The sequence below is a fragment of the Armigeres subalbatus genome, chromosome 1 (assembly GCF_024139115.2).
Source record: "Armigeres subalbatus isolate Guangzhou_Male chromosome 1, GZ_Asu_2, whole genome shotgun sequence".
NCBI lineage: Eukaryota > Metazoa > Arthropoda > Insecta > Diptera > Culicidae > Armigeres > Armigeres subalbatus.
The window spans coordinates 93311515-93325614 of record NC_085139.1 but is presented as its reverse complement, the minus strand read 5'-3'; the positions used below and the strand labels follow the sequence as shown (position 1 = coordinate 93325614).

Here is a 14100-nt window from a genome sequence, read left to right as displayed (position 1 = left end):
CAATTCCGGGCCATACAGCACATCTCGTACTAACACTTCGCTCAATCTACCGTTACCATCCACACATTTTAGTGAGCCTTCACCAACATCGACGGATTTCACGGCGGAACCATCCGCCAACGTAACATCCAGCTTTACGCTCTCGTAAATCTCGCTAAAGAACTTCCGGTTGCTGGTCATGTGGCTGGAGCAGCCACTGTCCACGTACCAGCTCCCCTGCTGCCGGTCTCCTCCTATGCCAAAACACATTCGGGAATTCTTCTTTGCTGCCGTCTTCGCCTCCAGCACATTCTCCCTTTGCAGCACCGGGCAATTTATCCGGATGTCTCCCGGTTTTCGGCATCCATAGCAGATGCGGTCCTTTACTCTCCGCCAGCCTCTCTTCTGCGCTTTAAGCGCACGGTCTTCACGCTCACTGTACCCTTAATTTTGTTTCTCGGTCCTCCGGTGGTACTCATCCATCAGTCGTTGCTTCGCGAATTCAACCGTCTGATCTGCGTCTGGTCGGCTCCCCAGAGCAGTCACCAATCCATTGTACGACTCTGGTAGGCTTCGGTAAATCATTGCCATTTGCAACGAAGCTTCTATCCTCTGTCCCGCGCACGAAAGTCGCTCGAATAACTCTTCGATCTGGAACAGGTGCTGTTCCATATCAGCACCTTCGTCATAGTTCAGGCTACACAATTTCTTCAGTAGTGACATTCGCGACGTAACTGTAGCCTTTTCGTGGTAGTTTTTCAACTTTCTCCACACATCGATCGCCGATTTGGGATCTTTCACCAAAGGCAACTGATTGTTCTCGATATACAAAATTATTGTTGCCTTGGCCTTTTGATCCTCTGTCGACCACTTTGCCGTCACTGGCTCTGGTTTCGCATCACTCACTGTATGCCACACTTACTTACTTACTTATGGATCCTGTACACCTCCGGTGGTGCAAAGGGCCGACTTGAAAGATCTCCATCCTGAGCATTGTCCAGCTATCGCTTTAACCTGTTGCCAGGTTAGATTTCGGTCAACTTCTTTTATTTCCTTATTGAGGCTTTGCTGCCATGAGCCTCTGGGTCTGCTTCTGCTGCGATGTCTCGCTGGGTTCCAGTCTAATGCTTGTTTACAGATTTCGTTTCCGCTCCTATGTAGAGTGTGGCCGACCCAGCCCCACTTCCGATCCCGAATTTCTGTTGCTATCGGCCTCTGGTGACAACGGCGATGAAGTTCGTTGTTTGAGATCCAGTTGTGAGGCCACCAGGCCCAAATGACATGCCGCAGGCATCTGTTAATGAACATCTGCAGCCGTTGAGTGTTCTCTACTGATACACACCACGTTTCGCTAGCGTATAACAGCACAGATTTCACGTTAGAGTTGAAAATTCGTATTTTGGTGCGTTCACTTATCTGCCTGTTTTTCCAGATATTTCTTAAACTCGCAAAGGCAGCCCTTGCTTTTTTGATCCGTGCGCCTATGTCGATCTTGGTACCGCCGTCTGACGCCATTTGGCTACCAAGATATTGGAAGCTTTCAGCATTCTCCACTGGTTGCCCGGCTACTGTGAAACTGGAAGGAGTCACTGTGTTTACATCCAACGATTCGGTTTTGTTTACGTTGATGACTAAACCTGCCGAGGAGGAGCGCTCGGCAAGGTCGTTGAGCTTACTCTGCATATCAGAGCGCCGTTGCGCGAGGAGTGCAACGTCATCAGCCAATTCGAAGTCGTTTAGGTACTCCATGGTTATAGGCTGCCATAACAGCCCGCGGTTTGGTTCACGGTCAATCGCATCTACCAGAATCTCATCGATTACGATGAGGAACAGTAACGGTGATAGAATACATCCTTGCCTCACACCAGCTACGACCCGGATAGGGTCGGAAAGGACCCCATCGTGCAGCACTCTACACGAGAAGGCCTCGTACTGTGCCTCGATGAGGCCGATGATTTTCTCAGGAACTCCCTTGCGTCTCAGGGCGCCCCACATATTCTCGTGATTGAGACGGTCGAAAGCTTTTTCGTAGTCAATGAATACCAAGTAAAGGGACTCTTGGAATTCGTTGACCTGCTCCAGAATGATGCGGAGCGTGACAATATGGTCCACACAGGATCTTCCGGCTTGCTGCCGCCGGAGAGTCGCATCGATCTTCTCCTGAATCCGGGCTAGGATAATTTTGCACAGAACTTTGAGAACGGTACACAGCAACATAATGCCTCGCCAGTTATCGCATACAGTCAGGTCACCCTTTTTGGGTACCTTCACTAAGATACCTTGCATCCAGTCGACCGGGAAAGTTGCAGTGTCCCAGATATTACGAAATAAACGATGCAGTAGTTGAGTTGTGGATGTCATGCGGTCAGCTTTGAGCATCTCGGCTGATATGCGATCGTTCCCTTGGGGTTTATTCGATTTCATGCTTTGGATGGCCGTTTGAATCTCTAGCAGTGATGGAGCTTCGGTATTGACGCGTGCTATACGTCGTATGCTAGGCAGATCATGCCGAGGTGGTGATGGCCTGCCTGGCACTTGAAAAAGTTGTTCGAAGTGCTCAAACCAGCGTTTCAGCTGGTCAGTTGGGTCGGTCAATAACTGATCATTCGCGTCTTTCACAGGCATCGTTGCATTCATCTTCGCCCCGCTTAAGCGTCGTGAGATATCGTAGAGGAGGCGAATGTCCCCGGTTGCGGCGGCTCTCTCTCTCCTTCGTCGGCCAGAGAGTCTGCCCACGCTCGCTTGTCCCGTCGACATGAGCGTTTTACTTCCTTCTCAAGAGCCGCGTATCGTTGACGGGCTAAGACTTTGGCTCCTCTGGTTTTCGATCGCTCTATCGCGGCGTTGGCTTCTCTTCGCTCCTCTATCTTCCTCCAGGTCTCATCGGTGATCCATTGTTTTTTCTGGTTCGCCCAGATTGTTCTCGCTGGTGGCAATGAAGGCATTCTTGGCTGTCCATTGGTCTTCCACGCTGCCACCTTTCGGAATATCGACAGCACGAGTCTCCAGTTCTTCAACGAAGGACCGTTTCACCGTGGCATCTTCCAGTCGGCGTGTGTTGAATCGTCGTCCAACTCTTTCCTCCTGCCGACGAATCCGCGCAATGCGCAGGCGTATTTCGCCAATGAGGAGGTGATGATCAGACGCGATATCGGCACTACGTTTATTCCGTACATAAAGAAGGCTCCGTTTCCATTTCGGCTGATGCAGATGTGGTCGATTTGATTTTCTGTAAAGCTGTCACGGGAGACCCTGTGAACCGGTCGATGAGGGAACAGCTCTCCGTTTTCGCTCATTTCTCCGAGACCATGGCGTCCCATAATGCGCTCATGGCTCGAGTTGTCGGATCCGATCTTCGCATTGAAGTCGCCCAAACAGATCTTGATATCACCCTTCGGAATTCTATCTACGACGGCATTGAGTTGACTGTAGAAGTTCTCTTTGTCTTGCAGATCGGCAGCATCGGTTGGCGCATAACATTGGATTATAGTAAGGTTTCGGACCCGTGTTCTAAATCTGGCAACGATTTATCCTGAGTTTTCAAATGACGTTTGCGTCAACCATCTGAATGTACACGAAATTTGTGATGCCCTGAAACATCTAGATGGATCTAAGAGTTCCGGACCCGATGGAATACCTCCAGTGTTTATTAAGACTCTAGCAATTGAACTTACTGCTCCATTATTCTGGATATTCAACATGTCACTGGAATCAGGATGTTTTCCGTTAATATGGAAAAAATCATTTTTAGTTCCAATTTTTAAATCTGGTATAAAATCCAATTGTCCATTTCGAAACATATGCTGTGCATATGCACAGCCAAGATATTTAACAAAAAAATGGTTTTCGTACGGCCGAGTTGCCGAATAATATGCAATTAATTATAAAATCCAATGTTCGTAACTATCGTGGTATTGCTCTTATATCTTGCATACCGAAATTGTTCGAAGCAATTGTTGATGAAAAATATTTGTTCAAATTAAAATCGAATCACATCTAAGCAACACGGTTTCTTTAAAGGTCGGTCGACAGCCACAAATCTAACAGAATTCGTTGAGTATGCTTTGGATGCAAGGGATAGTGGTCACCATGTAGAAGCCTTGGACGCAGATTTTAGCAAAGCTTTTGAGCGCGTGGATATACCCATGCTTTTGTTCAAACTGTAGAAGATGGAATTCAACCAAAACTTCTTCATTGGCTTGAATCGTATCTAACAAGTCGTGTTCAAATTGTAAGATACAAAGGAAAATTATCAACCCCAATACAAGCCTCTTCTGGAGTTCCTCAAGGATCTCATTTAGGTCCATTACTTTGTAAGGAGGGTCTTGTTGGGGTCTCTAAAATTCCGAGCTTTAGCGCCAGACGATGCAATCGTCTGCTAGGAATTGCGGATCGAGTTGCCCAGCTAGCAGTTTCAACCCTACAGCAAGACGAACCTTTCAGAAACCCTATTCTCCAATAGACCGAAACACTAAATTCCCAATTTCTCTATTGATATTTCTAAATTCGAAAACAGAAATCTAAGATTGAGTCAGTGGCCAAAGCATAATATTAGTTTATTCAGCGAAGCAACAAAGTGTGTTCTGATTCAAACTTGATTTGTAGAACAAATTTTATTAAAAAAAAATCCACGGCAATTCATTTCAATTTTGGTCCCTACTAGAATTGCTATCGAATACGGAGCATAATCTACTTCTCTCTTGCCCTAGGAGTGACGTCACTGCTGTCCTAAATGTGTGCATTCGTGATTTTGGTTGTGCTTATTTGTAGTTTACAATGGTCACCTACTCTAAAACACTTGTCTGGTGTATCATATCATAACATGCGGCGTACTTACAGAAACTAGGTGGCTACTCACACCCCGATACTTGATGTTCGCGGAGACCGCTCAGGTAGCGAACCGGTGGTAAGCCTTCGTGTCGGTCGCTTAGCGTTGCCTGGTCGGTGCTCTCATCGGTAGCCCTCGCGGTGAGGCGCCCGTAGCTGACCGGCGGTCGTTTGCCAGTTTGCGTTGTCGTCGGATGATCGAGAGGTGCTACGCTGGTGGTAGTACGACGGATAATCCCTGGCGTTAGACGGGCCACCCGACTGCGTGTCTCTTTCTCAGGAAAGAATGGCGCTCTGGTCGTATAGGATCGGCGTCGCTACCACATGCAACGGCTCGGCGATGTGTTGATGATCCCGACAAATCGCTGACGATTGTAGAGCAGCGTGGTTGGATACGGAGAGATTAGTCGAGGCTTTATGAGGTGGTTATCGTGGACGCACGTGAGCCAAAGGGTGGGGTCAATCTCGCTGGCGAGGCTGTCTTCCCCTCCTAGAACACTCGCTAGAAACCACCGAAGTGGAGCAGGACACACGAGGCCGAGATTTTTCCGTTGGCCGTCGCTCTCCAGGTGGACTATTGTGGCGCGCAGCCACGAGACGATAGTTCGCACCCAGGCGGATTGCCCAAACTCTCTCCACGAGCCCTCAAATTCTCCGTAGATTGGAAATCGGCGAACAAGCGATGCCGACTAAATCTTCCGTACCTGTTAGCACGAGGTGCTTTTATCATCCGTATTATTTGTACAATCGATTACAGGTTATCGCTACTGGGTTGTGCACACTATTTTTGTCTAGTAATCGATTAGACTGCACGGCTCACGATTTTGCCTGAACTAAAAATTGTCATAAATTTGCTTTGTGAAACTCTTCGGATTCTCACGCTGTATCACTTCACTTTATATTGGGAAACTGTTTTTTTAGATCTTCATCACTCGGCTGCCTAGAAGGGAAAGAACAGGTGCCGTTCTTATATTATCTACGGAGCCCTTGGATTTCTGTTTAGTACTATTCTATATTTTCTTATATTTCCGGATTCTTCAACAATTGTACTAATTGTAATAGCTGGTACATATCGATAGATTAGCCACCCATGCAATGATTTCTCTTGAACTGTTGCTTTTATTGATTTAAGCACATGCACTGCGAAGTGTAGTGTAACCGACCCTGCTATCTATTTGAAACGACCGTTGCTCGTTTCAACTTTTATTTTATTTGTAAATGACATCCCGGATAAAAAATATCATTGAAATACCATGGCTTTTATTGTTACAACACCATTCAAAACATAGTAATTACCATTGAATGTAATGGAATTTTGACAATTAAATCACATAAGAAACAATGGTTTTCCACGATAAAATGAATGGTAAATGGGACTTTTACAAAAAAAAATAGGGGTTGTTATGTATCTTTACAATAAAAAATTTGAAAATTTTCCATACAAAATTTAGAGCAAAACAATAGATTTAACGGTTCTTCAATGAGACGATTTCGAAGGACAAATCAATAGAAAATAATGTGTTTTAAATGTTTTCTATTACTTTTTTTATTGTTTTACTGTAAAAGTACAATATGATATAGAATACATTTTGCTCCAATACTACAATAGAAATACAGTACAGTTTTATGTATTACCATTTTTTATTGATACGTGAAAAACAATTAATTTTGATATAGAAAATTATTATGAGCTTTTTAGTTGCAAGTCTTCACTTGTAAGATATAATAAGACGAGTTAGTGCTATCCCAATAAATACCACCACTTGATTGTAACTTTACAAAAACATATTTAAACCTCAGCAGTAAGGCCGCCTTCAGTGTCTCGTACTCGACTCGAGCCAAGTATGAGACACTCAAGACAGCCTTACTGTTGACGTTGAAACGCGTGTCGTTTAAGTTAAAATGCAGTGGTGGAATTAATGGGATAGTACAGGATAGTACTACATAATATCAACTTAATGTTATTTTAACTTAAACTAAATTTGATTTTAACATTCAATAAAACTTAAATATTTAAATAAAAAAATTTACATTTCAATTTATGGTCTTCGTTCGATTAACACATTATCTGGAGACACAACATCAATTATATATGTTAAATTAAAACTATATCACAATTAGTTGGATTCCACGGAAACTATTGATGAAGGATGCATTCGAAATGGGTGATTTCCTCCTGCGAGGTCGTGGAACGATACATTCCTAATTACTGTGCTGGATTATTGCGGACATTCACATTACACTTTCCATGATGGCTCTGGTGCACCTCTTATGATAAAGTTTTCCTGTAGTATAGAAAAGAAACATTCTGTTTTATATTGCGAAGCTCGCGAATCAACAAACACTTACCCTTGATCTTGTTTTTGATCCTAATTTTTAAATAACGATGGGAGTAGCCTTGGCTGAATATCATATTCTTGATGACTTCCATAATGGTTTAGAGATTAAAAGGCTGTGTTTTTCCTAACGGGAGTTAATTTGAATGAATATGAATAGTAATCTATTCCGATACGGTAATCATCGTATATTCTTGCCGGATACCTAATCATCTCCTACCTTGCATTCCGGTCCGGCTAAATCGAAAACAGCACCGCCCCAGACGAGCTCCAGATGAGAAGCTAAAAGAAAATGGCACTTTGTTTTTTGCTCCGCAACCCAACCCTTATTGCAAACTGTTTTCATTTTCATATCACAATTACCAATTAAATATCACAATGTACTTCTTCAGAAGGGATAAAAAGATGGAATTATGTCTAAACGCAACACATTTTGTTTATAGTTGAGATCGAGGTTGAGATCTTTAAAGAAAACATAAACATCTGGAGTAAACTGTCAAAGTGCTGAGGACATACACTCTCAAAGTAAATCACACAAAAAAAGCAAATAATAAAAAAGATTTTACAAATTGCCTTTTTCAAGTAAATTTGTATGAAATAATGTCGTTTTTGATTTTTGAATTATTACTTGAAATTCGGAACATTTCGTAAATTACAATTTCGATTTATTTATTTTTTGACAACAAAGTGTATTGTTATTCAATTGTTTTCATTTGTTGTTCTATCAATACAACAAAGTTTTAGAAATCATTTTAATTTTATCTTCAAAAGTGCTTGCCTCATTGTGCGAATACGTTAACTAGAATATTAGTTTCTAATTATAATGTAAAATACAAAATACAGGGAAACAATAAACGTATGAAAGAATTTATTGTAACATTTAAATGTATTGTATTTATGAAGTAACTACAGTAGATGACTCTTCCAATGGCAAGAATTCTACAATAAAAGCACAACAGGCTGTATTGGCTACCATTCAATTTATAGTAGTTCAATGGATCATACCATACAAGGAACTGTAATTTTTTATCCGGGATCCTCTTGTGCTTCATAAATTGCATCTCTTAATTTATGCAAATTACATGAAATTTTTCCTAAAACCCACAACTGTCGAACATATCGATACATTCAAAGAAGAAATATTGGTATTCCATACAGGGTGTAATAAAAGCCTCCTACAGTTGAATATAAAAAAATGCAACTCAATAACCTTCAGCAGAAAACAGAAACGTACTCAGCGCAAATATTAGTTTTGATGATCAGAACGTAGTAAGAAGCAATAGAGTAAGAGATTTGGCAGTAATATTGGATTCAAAACTCACTTTCATCGATCATTATAACTTAATTGTGAGCAAATCCAGCAACATGTTAGGTTTTATAAAACGATTCTGTTACAATTTTCAGGACCCATACACAATAAAAACACTATATACAGCTTATGTATAAGGCCAATCTTAGAATATTGCAGCATAGTTTGGTCCCCATTTTCAGCTATTCATGCCAACAGAATTGAGTCAGTTCAAAAACAATTTTATTATATGCACTACGAAAGTTAGGGTGGACCGAATTTCCATTGCCACGTCGAGATTTAGCAATGGTAACTTTTATAAACAATGTTGTTTCAAACAGAATTGACTCAACGGAGCTATTATCAAAACTTAATTTTATGTTCCATCACGATCTTTACGACATCGTCAAATATTCTCCGTAAATTATCATCGAACAAACTGTAACGAGCCTTCGGGTCGTTACAATTATTGTAAATATTCTAATTGTTATTATTGTTCTTTGTTTCTTGTTAAATGGTTTATTCGTTTTCACGGTTGAAGTAATTAAATCAATAAAGTTAAATAAAAGTTTAAACCAGTCTAATGAGGAAAACAGGAACCACTAGAGAGAGTTCATTCGCGTTCATTTCTGCATTTCTCCTGAATTAAATAATTTATGAGATCCAACTCAGGTGGTGAGATACCGTGGGATTAAATTGCGTAAGCCACCCAAGATTGCTTGATACCGCAAAGTTTGCATATGAGGTTCGGCGTGCATCGACCTGTTGAGATTCTTTTGAAGATTTATTGACCTTTTCCGAAGTCCCTCTCACATGGACAGAAAGGTGGCTAATTTAGGCTACTCGTGTGAAGAGACGCGAACATGCGCGAAAATGATTGTTAAGAGCATGACGGCAGCCGTCGGGATCGCGAAATTACCTTCGTGATTTCCAGTGACGTAATTAATTCGGCGATTAATCTGAGGATTATTGAAGTGATCAGATTCACTTCGAACTGATCTGTGGAAGAGGCAGGAGTGGCCCAAGTGTTCTCGCGCCGCGGTAGTTTGTTCGAGGTAAAAGCCACATTAAGTGTTCTCTATCAGTGGATCATCAATAAAGCCTTTCCCAAAGAAATTAAATTTCAAAACCTTTCCCTCAGATAGCGTAGCTGTTTAGTCGTGTGTGCAAAAGTTGAAAGGTGTGTTATCGTGTGTGCTGGTGGTTGATATCGACAGGTAAATTGTGGTTTTCCCGGGGCACGCCGGAAGAGGGACGCGATCGCCAATCAACGCGCCCTAGGCAGGGCAGCACCGAAGAAGAAGAGAGAAGAAGAAGAAGAGAAGGCAACCGTTTTTCCCTCCGTTGGTGACGACCGACGGACATCGACGCACGTGCCGCGTCGCGCCTTAGATGAGACCGTAAGTTTCGATCCGGAGCAAAGTCATTCGTAGGCGACAATCGTAGTCGCAGCATAACCAGCTAGGCAAGCCGCCAACCCGCCGGCGAACCGCGATGTAAGGTTCATCCCATCCGTCCGTAGACGACAATCGTAGTCGCAGCATCAGCATCTAGACAAAGCGCCGACCCGCCGGCGATCAGCCATCGTCTGCAAGTGCATCCATCACATGGACGCCGCGTAAGTCCTCCATTCCAAGTGAGTACTCTTTTTCTAAATACATGCGCATGTGATTTTCCGCCGCAACATTGCCCTATTCCGTTGCTAGGCGAAGACACGGCTTCGCCGTGTGAAATATGTTGAGTGCCGATTAAGCACAATAGTCGTTGCGTCGTTGAGTGAACCACACCAGGAGAGCACACACGATAGGAGGCTAGGGACCGAGTAGACATCAATGGGAAAGGTGTAGAATGGTAGGAGCGAAGAGATAGGCAGACGATGAAAGCGAGAAGAACATTAGTGTCTGTAAAATGAAAGCTCTAATAATTCGTTGTAGTTTTTTTTGAAGTTTTCTACTGGGGAGGTTGGCTCCGAAACCAACCGGGCAACTCCTTAATTCGACACGATAGGGTTAAGGGAAAATTTGGTCGATTTACCAGTGATGATAAACCCCCTCCACACAGTTTCATCACTAGCCGACGGTTGTACTTGGGTAACTGGCAATTATTTTATTAGGTCGTTACTAGTAGCGTCCTTAACAGGCGCAATTTAAGTTAGCCATCTGTCTTCCATCTAGAATTGGGAAAAAAGGAACCTTCGTCCTTAGAGGGTCTCAACAGTCGGGCACATTTAAACTAGCAACCCTATAACCAGAGACCGACGGAGTGAAAACTGTCGAAATGGCAACGTATGAAAAGGTGTGATATCGAGGAAATAATACTGGCATCACTTGAACTTTATGCTTGTCTCTTATGGGTGAAAAAAGTAAACAAGTCGATTTGGAACCGCTTTTGACAGTTACATTGGAAACAAGATGGCGTCTTTGCCAATCTCTTATTCTAGTATTTCTAATTTGAACACGGTCGATAAAAGATATTTTAGTTACTAGATAAATATTGTCGCTGTCGTCGCTGTCCGGAACATCTTTTGCTGGCGAGGATAGGGGAGCTAAATGTCAAAGAAGGAAAATCCATACGATTTGACAGGTATGTACCACACATGTTTCGGACAGCAGAACAAAAGGAACAGTAGCGACAATCTTTATCTAGTAACTAAGAGCAAGATTACCGGTGGTGAGTTTAAGCCGTTTGGCAGCGCAGTATCATTACACGTAAAAAATAACCTTATATGTTATGGCAAAAACCATTCGAAAATACTTATACTCTTCATTATGCCACCTAATGAATGATCCCATATCAAAAAGCTTATAACATTCATAAGTTAATGAAAAGTATAAGTTTCCGAATGTATGTGACTAATGCGATGTATAAGTTTTTTTCTTATACATGTCATTAAGCGCCTGCTTTGGCAAAAAAGTATTAGAAATATTAATAATAAACAACATTAAATTTTTTACGTGTACTTGACACTTTACCGGTCGCTACTAAATGCGCTGCTATAACAGTAGTGCAACTGACAGGTGACAAAATTTGGTAGCGGGTAAGAGCGCTGCTATTTGATAAACTGTCAACTGTCAAATGTCACCGGTACGGAATACAGCAAGCCGAAAATAGTGACCGATACGGAAGTGAGTGACGAAACTAAAATGAATGCGCAGCGCGGGTGATTAAAATGCTCGCGATCGATAATGATGCTCTAACATATCTTTTCGGTCGATGGTCTCCTACACTGAAAACCAAAACTACCCAAAAGTGGGTTGTTTGCACTCAAAACCGTGGTTTGGGCCAATAACCCAAATTTGAGTAAAATGACTTTTCTGGCACTAGGTAGTTTGCCTTTAATCCCATGTAAACAATTTACCCAAAGCTGAGTTTAATTTATCCAAAGCGGACCTTAATCAACCCAAAATAGAGAGTATTGAATTTACTCAAATTTGGGTTATTGGGCTGAAACAACCTCGGTGAGGTGTTTGCATCTTGCTCTAGTTTTGATAGCAATCATGGGAAAGAAAGGAAAACTACCCAATTTTGGGTAAATTTTTTCTGCGATATTCTCATCAGTGCGTATATTGAACTCAAAGTTTGGGTTGATTTATCTGTCCGTGTACGGGAGTGACGCATAAAGGGCTCCCACAATGATGAGCGCAGCGGCGCGTTTTGACAGTTAGCCCATATATTATCTGTCAAAACCTGCCGCTGCGCTCACCATTCTGATGGGCCATAAGCCATCGTACTTAAGTACCCAAAAGGGGAAGACGGTCCGGCGTACGGTTATAAAACTATGCAAAAAATGGTCCAATGAATCAAATGATGATCACTTATAATAAACATTGTGACACTATTGACTTATCGATGTCCAAAACACAGCTGAAACAGATCTTCTCTCGTATTATAAGCTAATGACACTTTACAATAAGTTTAAACAGTATCAACATTATTTTATGTTATTTAGAATAGTTAAAAATCCAAATGTAAATAGGTCTGCAATTATGATTGACGACAATAAATAAATAGATTATCCTTTCACTTATAGGTTCCCACTTCATAAGCGCAGAGTGTGCCTGAACGCTTAGTAGGAAGCCAACTCCGCCCAGGCTGCACTACCTGCTAAATACGCAACCCTTACCTGGCGGTCAATTGTCATCGCACAGAGAAAAAATAAATTGTGTTTCTGAAAATTTAGCGCTTTTATTTTGACATTCTAGTGTTTTTGGTAAATTTAAATAATGAAACTCTCAATGCGAGACAAAAACTTTCAATTCAATAAATAATTTATAAATAAAAATATGTAGTTTTAAGAGTTGAAATTTTTCTTTTGAAAGACTGAAAGATTTCAAGAAAGCTTGTTATTTTCTTGAAATTTGGCAACGCTGTCTGAAAAATAACTGGGAACTGGCTCTGAACTGTCATTAAGTTTTGTTTTGTCTTTTGCTGGCGGGAAAAAATCGTTGAGTCGCCTGAACTTTGCCTCTTCTGATGGCTCCGGAATTGGTCGATTGAAGGAAAGTAATAAGGTGGGTATTGTAAAATACATTTCGAATCAATTGATTAATTGTTTTTGCTCCATCTAGGAAAAAGACAACGACGGATGTTACCCGTGATGCTGCCAATATGAAGACTAAAAGATACCGCGATTACCGTAGCGATTGATCTTGCGATGCTCTGAATCATCCGCACCGTCCATAAAGGTTATATTTCTGTAAGTGGAACATCACCATGCCAGATGGAACCGGAAGACTGACACCGCCACCATTAAACTATAGTAGATTTTTTTAAGTGCGTCTCAAATCCATCAGCAACCGTTTAAATTTAATAATAATTCGTTTCATCCTTACCAGGAAACAAAAGTTAAGTATTACCTGGCAGAAAGATGGCCCAGCTCATGAACCCGAATGATCCTCGAAATTATCCTCCAGCATAATCAACGAGCTCATCTACACTAGTCTTCATGCATACTCTAAGGACCATTATCTTCGCTACGCACCAACGCACTACACGGAACGGATTCAGTTCCACCTGCCGAAGAAATGTTAGTTGTTCTGGCGGAACTCCAGTCGTTCGATTGAAAAAAGGTTATCCACCATCAATGGAACATGTGAACCTCTTCGACAGAACCGGTTGTCTACGCACAAAATTGTCTACAGAAGCATATTCCAAAATTTGAGATAATATAGGTCCAATAAAACAAATATAAATAAAATGAGAAAATAAAGTGGAATCGATAAATATTATTAATTATGAATGCATGTAAAATGTAATTTTAATTTACTTTTCTGAAACTGAAAGCACACGCCCCTTGTTGTTTTGAAAGAATAATTAGTGAATTCTAAAGTAAAATACACATTTAATTTCAAGAGGATAATGTTATTTTGAAAACTCAGCTATTGTCAAAGTGCTTACCGAAGTGACATTTTTTGCATTGGTAAATTTAACAATCTTATACTTTCTACTGAAAATCACTAACTAATTTTCTTAATTTTACCAACGTTTCTTTTACTTTTACCAACGATTTTTTTTTGTGTGCGGAAGACCCGTGGAAGCGTGAGTATTGGAACTTTTGAGGACCAGAGCTATGTTAGGCGCCCCTTCCCGGATGTCAACTCACCATTTCGCAGCCCTTTCTATCTCAATCACATGTTAAATTCCGTTCACTGAATCGGAAAAGTAAAAAAG

At 41.5% G+C, this 14100-nt stretch overlaps 2 long non-coding RNA genes across 3 annotated transcripts; one reads left to right on the top strand and one right to left on the bottom strand.

Annotated features, from left to right (window-relative positions):
* Positions 1–6697: 6697 nt before the first annotated feature.
* On the bottom strand, positions 6698–7985 carry LOC134224848 (uncharacterized). 2 transcript variants are annotated; one of them, XR_009983102.1, is made up of 3 exons: positions 7348–7985; positions 7156–7269; positions 6698–7091 (listed from the first exon to the last, which is right to left on the bottom strand). It is a non-coding gene; the product is annotated as an uncharacterized LOC134224848 (long non-coding RNA). The 2 variants fall into 2 exon arrangements; XR_009983093.1 differs by having other exon boundaries at positions 7363–7964.
* A 4796-nt stretch (positions 7986–12781) lies between these two features.
* Positions 12782–13673, top strand: LOC134224805 (uncharacterized). The gene is made up of 3 exons (XR_009983079.1): positions 12782–12941; positions 12999–13203; positions 13266–13673. It is a non-coding gene; the product is annotated as an uncharacterized LOC134224805 (long non-coding RNA).
* The last annotated feature ends 427 nt before the right edge of the window (positions 13674–14100 follow it).